The sequence below is a fragment of the Notamacropus eugenii genome, chromosome 7 (assembly GCF_028372415.1).
Source record: "Notamacropus eugenii isolate mMacEug1 chromosome 7, mMacEug1.pri_v2, whole genome shotgun sequence".
Lineage (NCBI taxonomy): Eukaryota > Metazoa > Chordata > Mammalia > Diprotodontia > Macropodidae > Notamacropus > Notamacropus eugenii.
The window spans coordinates 111,645,077-111,653,943 of record NC_092878.1 but is presented as its reverse complement, the minus strand read 5'-3'; the positions used below and the strand labels follow the sequence as shown (position 1 = coordinate 111,653,943).

General features: G+C 35.7%; 1 pseudogene; it reads left to right on the top strand.

Annotated features, from left to right (window-relative positions):
* The first annotated feature begins 7,397 nt into the window (after positions 1–7,397).
* On the top strand, positions 7,398–8,386 carry LOC140514741 (L-lactate dehydrogenase A chain-like; annotated as a pseudogene).
* The last annotated feature ends 481 nt before the right edge of the window (positions 8,387–8,867 follow it).

The following is an 8,867-nucleotide window of genomic DNA, read 5'->3' as shown; positions in this document are numbered from 1 at the left end:
ATCCCTACCTACCATAGAACCATAGTCACCACAACTGGGAAACAACAGACAATTCTCCCAGTTCCATAAAACCCCATATATTCCTTTTAATTTATGCAGATCCCATCTTCCTCACCATTATATATCAACAACCACCTCAACATGAACAAGTTGGAGTTGCTATCACTGGGTCTTCTATCTGCCTTTCTAAAAGGAAAGACTACTTCTGAGGGGTTAACAATCTCCTTTAATCAAGCATATATATCGTTCACCAAGAGATAAAAATACAAGAAAAAAAATAAAGACCAACAAACAGGCTTCCAATTGTCTGACCATTACATACATATATACATAGCTACCAGAGAGGGAAGCACCATCATTTGAGCTTTCAAAGCCTGGAGAGCTGCTTAACAGCTTCCCAGAGTCTCATCTGACACACAAAGCTTTTTTTTCCAAAAACTAAGCCACAAAGCAAAACCTCACCTCAAAGTCTTTATACACTTTTTAGAGCCAGAGGGCATCACAACCCTTGAGAACCCTTGCCTCATTAACAAAAGGTATGGGTCTTACTACAAATATTCCTAGGCCCATTAATGGGTGGGGAAGATCTTCTTTAATCACATTATTCAATCAGAGGCACTCAAAAACAGCAAAAGATTATACTTTGCTTGCCACCACATACACAAAACTAATAGTTGTATTGCTGAATCAAAGGGTATGCACAGTTTTATAACCTTTGTCATAGCTTCAAATTGCTCCCCAGAATGACTGGGCCAGTTCACTACTCTGTCAACAGTTAATTAGTATTCCTATTTTTTCCTAACCCCTGTCCAACATTTTTCATTTCTGATACATATGAGGTGGTACCTCAGAGTTGTTTTAATTTGTATTTCTCTAATCAATAGTGATTTAAAGTACTTTTTCATATGACTATAGAGAGCTTTGATTTCCTCTTCACAAAATTTACTGTTTATATCTTTTGACCACCTAGCAATTGGAGAATGGCTCTTATTCTTTACAATTTTAAGAGTTGTTTATTCAGCATATATTTGAGAAATGAGTCTTTTACCAGAGAAACTTCCTGTAACTTAATTTGATATTACTTCATTGTCTGTGGTACCTTTTAACAAAATGTAGTTGTCCTAGTTTTCATTTTTAATTAGGTCTGTGTTTACTTTTTATTTTTTAGAGATCATAATTAATATCCCTGTTCCCCTACTTTCCCCAGAGGAAAAATATTAGCTATTGCATCAGCCCTTCATTATAACCATTTTGTCTTTTTATTTCATGTGTGTCTCTTGAAAGCAATGTATTTTTGATTCCTGGTTACTAATCCATTCTGCTGCTTCCATTTTGTGGAACTCACCATTTAATGAGTTTGTTCTACTCACATTCACAGTTGCGATTACTAACTGCATTTCTATTTTTTTCTTTCTTCTGTGTTTTATCCTGTCCCTTCTCAAAGGTCTTTGCTACTTCTAATCACTGCTTCCATTAATTCATGTTTCTTTTTATCACCTTGTCTTTTGATATCATCTACTTCCCCCATTCCCATCTGTATTGAGTAAGTCAGATTTCTATATACAATTGAATGTGTGTCCATTTATATGCACATATACATACATATATCAAATAATATATTTGCATAATATATTTATGCTAATGCATGACACAATTTAATATATACATGTATATGCATATAAATACATGTTATACACACCCATATACACATGCACATGCCTAAGGATGCATACACAGACACACACACACACACACACACACACACACACACACACACACACACACACACATATATATATATATATATACACACAGACACGCACATATATATATATATATATATATATATATATATATATATATATATATACATCCTGCGAACCAGTTTGGATGACAGTGAAAACCAAACATTGCCCATCATACCCACTTATTTCACTCTACTGTAAAAAGCAATATCAACATGCCTCTTTTATGTGAAATAATTTTATCATTCTATTTCTCCCTTTCCCTTTCTCCAAGTGAATCTCTCTTTCCCATCCCCACTTTTTTGGGGAGATTATTCCTACACAATTTACTCACAATCATGGCCTTTTTCTATGTAAATTTCTTTTGACTCCCTAAATGATGATAAATTTATTGCAATTTCATGTATCATACTTCCATAAATCATATTAATTTATGGTGTCCCTTTCATGTTTACCGTTTATTTTCTTATCCTGAGTATTGTGTTTGTATGTCAAATTTTCTTCTTCCCTTGGGTATTTTCAACAGGAGTGTTAAGAAGTCCATTAATTACGCATTTTATTTCCTAAAGCGTTATCCGTAGTTTTGCTGGGTAGTTTATTTTTGATCAGAATCCTAGTTCTTTTTGTTTTAAAGAATATCATTTTTCAAGCACAGTACTCCTTTGAGGTGGAAGCCACTTAATCTTCTGTGATCCTGAACATGGTTGTATACTATGTGAATTCTTTCTTTCTGTGCTTACAATATTTTCTCCTTGACCTAGAAGTTTTGCAATTTAACTATTATTCATGGGAGTTTTCATTTTGAGGTGTGTTTCAGGAGGTGATTGTTGCATATTTTCAAGTTCTATTTTATACTCTGCATAAAAGATGGCAAAGTGGTTTTCCTTCATGATTGCTAGAAATACAATGTTTAGAATTTTTCTTTGACCATGGATTTCAGGCAGTCTAATCATGCTTGAATTGTCTCTTCACCATCAATTTTTGTCATTTGTCAATGAGATATTTCATATTTTCTTCTACTTTTCGTCTGTTTTTTGATTTTTTTGGTGAAGCATAATGCTACTATTAGTTTCCTCTTATCCAAATCTAATTTTGAAGAAATTTTTTTCAGTGAAAATTTGAACTTCTTTTGTCCATTTAGCCAATTTCTTTTATTTATTGATTCATTCATTCATTCATTCATTTATTTATTATTTCTTTATTTATTTATATAACTTTTGACATTCATTTTCACAAAATTTTGGGTTCCAAATTTTCTCTCCTTTTGTCCCTCCCCCCACCCCAAAACACCGGACATTCTAATTGCCACTATCACCAGTCTACTCTGTCTTCTATCATCCCTCTCTGCCCTTGTCTCCGTCTTCTCTTTTGTCCTGTAGGGCCAGATAGCTTTCTATACCCCTTTACCTGTATTTCTTATTTCCTAGTGGCAAGAACATTACTCGACAGTTGATCTTAACACGTTGAGTTCCAACATCTTTACCTCCCTCCCTCTCCACACCTTCCCTTTGGAAGGCAAGCAATTCAGTATAGGCCAAATCTGTGTAGTATTGCAAACGACTTTCATAATAGTTGTGTTGTATAAGACTAACTATATTTCCCTCCATCCTATGCTGTCCCCCATTACTTCTATTCTCTTTTGATCCTATCCCTCCCCATGAGTGTCAACCTCAAATTGCACCCTCCTCCCCATGCCCTCCCTTCTATCATCCCCCCCCACCCTGCTTGTCCCCTTATCCCCCACTTTCCTGTATTGTAAAATAGGTTTTCATACCAAAATGAGTGTGCATTTTATTCTTTCCTTTAGTGGAATGTGATGAGAGTAGACTTCATGTTTTTCTCTCACCTCCCCTCTTTATCCCTCCACTAGTGAGTCTTTTGCTTGCCTCTTTTATGAGAAATAATATGCCCTATTCAATTTCTCCCTTTCTCCTACTAATATATTTCTCTCTCACGGCTTGATTTCATTTTTTTTTAAGATATGATCCCTTCCTCTTCAATTCACTCTATGCACTCTGTCTCTACGTGTGTGTGCGTGTGTGCATATGTGTGTGTGTAATCCCACCCAGTACCCAGATACTGACAAGTTTCAAGAGTTACAAATATTGTCTTTTCAGGTAGGAATGTAAACAGTTCAACTTTAGTAAGTCCCTTATGACTTCTCTTTGCTGTTCACTTTTTCATGCTTTTCTTCATTCTTGTGTTTGAAAGTCAAATTTTCTTTTCAGCTCTGGTCTTTTCATCAAGAATGCTTGCAAGTCCTCTATTACATTGAAAGACCATTTTTTCCCCTGAAGTATTATACTCAGTTTTTCTGGGTAGGTGATTCTTGGTTTTAGTCCTAGTTCCTTTTACTTCTGGAATATCCTATTCCATTCCCTTCGATCCCTTAATGTAGACGGTGCTAGATCTTGTGTTATCCTGATTGTATTTCCACAATACTTGAATTGTTTCTTTCTAGCTGCTTGCAATATTTTCTCCTTGACCTGGGAACTCTGGAATTTGGCCACTATGTTCCTAACAGTTTCTCTTTTTGGATCTCTTTCAGAAGGTGTTCTGTGGATTCCTTGAAGACTTATTTTGCCCTCTGGTTCTAGAATCTCAGGGCAGTTTTCCTTGATAATTTCATGAAAGATGATGTCTAGGCTCTTTTTTTTATCATGGCTTTCAGGTAGGCCCATAATTTTTAAATTGTCTCTCCTGGATCTATTTTCCAGGTCAGTTGTTTTTCCAATGGGATATTTCACATGATCTTCCATTTTTTCATTCTTTTGGTTTTGTTTTGTGATTTCTTGGTTTCTCATAAAGTCATTAGCTTCCATCTGTTCCATTCTAATTTTGAAAGAACTATTTTCTTTAGTGAGTTTTTGAACCTCCTTTTCCATTTGGCTAATTCTGCTTTTGAAAACATTCTTCTCCTCATTGGCTTTTTGGACCTCTTTTGCCAATTGAGTTAACCTATTTTTCAAGGTGTTATTTTCTTCAGCATTTTTTTGTGTCTCCTTTAGCAGGGTGTTTACTTGTTTTTCATTCTTTGCTTGCATGTCTCTCATTGTTCTTCCCAGCTTTTCCTCCACCTCTCTAACTTGATTTTCAAAATCCTTTTTGAGCTCTTCCATGGCCTGAGCCCATTGAGTGGGCTTTGATCCAGAAGCCTTGATTTCTGTGTTTTTCCCTGATGGTGAGCATTGTTCTTCCTCATCAGAAAGGAAGGCAGGAAATACCTGTTCACCAAGAAAGTAACCTTCTATAGTCTTATTTTTTCCCCTTTTCTGTGTGTTTTCCCAGCCAGTAATTTGACTTATGAGCATTCCCTTCACACCCACTTTGCCTCCAGATCTGCCCAGCCACCCCTTGTGGTCTGAAATTCAAAAGCTGCTTACCAGCCTCAGGACTTCAGCAGGGGCGGGGCTGTTATTCAGTGTGGGATTAAGTTCAGGTGCTCATGTGGGGGCAGGGCCACCTCCTGGGCTCAGTTCCCTCAGGGAGTTTATGCAGAGACCTTCAACAATGGATCTGAGCTCCTGCCTGTTTGGGGAGCCCCTGGAGATTCCATCCCTGAAGCCTGCTGGGATCTGCTCCTCTCGGTGCTGTGCAGCCAAGGCAGGGCTGGCTTTTGCTCTGGGTTCAGGGCGCAAAGGACTTTTTGCAAGAGGTTTTCAGCCTCTCTGGAACAGAAATCTCATCCTCTTTGTTGTTCTGTGGCTTCTGCTGCTCCGGAATTTGTTGGAAGTTCTTTTTTACAGACATTTTATGGGCTGTGGGTTCAGAGCTAGCGTATTTGTATCTTTCTATTCCGCCGTCTTTCCCAATTTCTTTTTAAGGGATTCTTTTCCTTAATGATTTTTTACCTCCTTTTCCATTTTACTTAGTCTTCTTTTTAAGGAATTTTTTAGTGAATTTTTGTGCTTCCTTTGACATTAGGCAAATTATATATCTTTAAGTATTGTCTTAAATAATGTTGTCTCCCTCTTTTACCAAGCTCTAATTCTCTTTTCATAATTTTCTTTCAGCACTCATTTATTTTCCCATTTTTTTCCCATACTACCCATATCTTTCTAGAAGTCTCTCAGGAATTCTTGTCAGACTCATGTCCAGTTAGAATTTTTTCCTTTGAGGTTTGTCTGTAGCTGTTTACACGTTGTTGTAATGTTCTCAGTTTATATCTTGGTCTTTCCTTTCATAGTAATAGATTGTTTATGGTCAACGTCTTTTGTTTGTTAAGCCATTTCTGGAAACTTTTTCTTGACTTTGAATTTTATATTAATGTAGGGCTCTGTCTGCTCAGATATAGACACTCTCATAAATACATTAATCCAAGATAATTCCAAAGGATTTATGATGAAAAAAAAGCATCATATGCTTTAGGGAGACAAATAATAAACTCTGGATGAGAAATGAAAAACAATTTTCTCACTTCATTTTTCTTACTTTTTGTTATATGGCTAGAATGAAAATATGTTTTGCATGCTTTCTCATATAAAATTGATATACCATTGAGTTCTCATTGGGTTAGAAAGAATCTACAACTCAAAAGTTAGAAAAAAAACATGGAATGATAAAACATTTTCTATGTACACATATATGTATGTATACATAGGTATATATACATACATGTATATAAACATCTATATACATATGCACATAGATATAAACACACACACATATAGTTCCTTTCCACTCAATTCATATAAATGGAGTGGAAACATTGAAGAAAAAGTAAATTCTTGTTATTTTCTTTTCTTTTAATTTTTCTCAATATCTTAAATTATTCATTGACAATATTAATTAATTCAGCTATCTTTACATAACATTATTGAAATTCATGTTATTTTGAAAAATATTAAATTTTTCAGTTACAAAATATTAGAGCTTAAAAAGTTGGTAAAAACTATCTGTTGTCTTTATGGTACTTTTGGGTAGTGGACTGAGTGTTAATTGTAGAATCAGGAAGACCCAGGCTTAAATCTTAGCTCACACACTAAATGTGTGACAGTGGTGAAGTCTCCCAACCTCTCTCTGTTACATTCTACTCATTTTAAAATGCTGCATTTGACATTCTTTTAGATTTTTCCTTCTGTATTCCTATTTTACTTTTGGTTCCAGTTGGTATTTTTCCTTTCTTTCGTTTTCTTTTCTTCTTTCAGAAACTTGAGGTCAGAAAGTAACTTCACAATGTAGCATGCCTTATCTGCACAGGCAGAACTGTGAACCAGATTTTCTGATTTAAATGCAATGTACATTAAACTCAGTTTGCAAAATTGCTAATTGTGTAGAATCTAAAATTTACTGGTGGTTCAGAGGTAATGTTGGGCAATCATTGGCCTATATTGTGAATACTTTGAACAAATATTGTTTATACACCCTTGTTTTGTTTAACAAATATAAACGCCATAATAAAAAATGACTTTCTTCCCAGAAGGTATGACTAGAAGAAGGGAAAACAATTGTTTATATATTATAAATATTGATTGAATGGGGAAAATATTTATTTCAGTATAATTGGCTTCCTTTGCAATCCTATATATTTTATTTATTCTTAAAAAAAAAATAATAATTCTAGTGCAAGCCTGGCAGCAGCAACCTCACATCTAACTCAGAACTTTTGCAGCCTGGCCAGCAACCTCACTATCCCCCCAGATACCCTCCAAAATGTCATCAACTGTCAAGGATCAGCTTATCTTTAATATCATAAAGGAACACCAGTTTCCCCAGAACAAGATCACTGTTGTTGGGGTTGATGTAGTTGCCATGGCATGTGCCATTAGTATCTTACACAGCAACTGGTTGATAAACTTGCCCTAGTTGATGTAATAGAAGACAAACAAAAGGGATAGATGATGGGTCTCCAACATGGCAGCCTTTTCATCAAAACATTAAAAATTGTTTCTGGCAAAGATTACAGCATGACTGAAAACTTAAAACTGGTCATTGTTATGGCTGGACCACATCAACAGGAGGGAGAAAGTTGTCTTAATTTGATCTAGCATAATGTGAATATCTTTAAAATCATTATTCTCAATATTTCTAAATACAGCCCTAATTACAAGGTGCTTATTGTTTCCAATCCAGTGAATATTTTGACATATGTGACCTGGAAGCTAAGTGGCTTTCCTAAAGACCATGTTATTGGAAGTGGTTGCAATCTGGATTCTGCCTGTTTCTCTTATCTCCTGGGGGAGATACTTGATGTTCATTCTTCAAGTTGTCACAGATGGGTCCTTGGGGAACATGGAGACTGCGTGGAAGGGTGTGAATCTTGCCAGTGTGACTCTAAAGAACCTTCATCCTTCTTTGGGAACTGATGCTGATGGGGAGAAATGGAAAGATGTTCATAAACAGGTGGTTGAAATTGCTTATGAGGTAATCAAACAGAAGGGCTACACTTCTTGGGCCGTTGACTTATCTGTGGCAGATCTGGCAGAAAGTATTATGAAGAATCTTAGGAGAATGCATCCAATTTCCATCAGGATTAAGGGCCTATAAGGCGTTAATGAGCATATCTTCCTTAGTGTTCCATGTGTCTTGGGGCAGAATGGCATTTCAGATGTGGTGAAGGTCAACCTGAGTCCAGAGGGGGAGAGCCTTTAAAGAAGAGTGCAGATACTCTTTGGGGAATCCAGAAGGATCTGCAATGTTAAAACCTTTGAATGTGTTGTCATCGAGAGAACATGACAGGGGTTGAGGGGTTATATATCATCTACTTTTCAAATAGATCAAATTCTTCTTCTGATTAGTGAATAAATGCCAGAAATGTAAAACCAATGAATACACTCTAGTTTCTCCCTAAAGTTAGAAATGGAGAATAGAACCCTGTTGTAGTTAGCATATGATGCTGGATATGACTTGTATAGTGTCAGTGGTTGGCATCAGAGCCAGTGGCCTACAGGTATATAAGCCACATATATATTTATATGTATAAATATATACATATATATATATATATATAAATTGTTATAAATTTCCATATTATATAAAATATCTGTATATGCACAATGAAACCAATTCCTCAAGTATCATACTAACCCTAAATACTGAATAAACAACAAATACCAGATAAAAAAAACATAATTCTGAGAATGTCCCCTTCATTTTCACCAAAATACCAAAGACATCATCCGC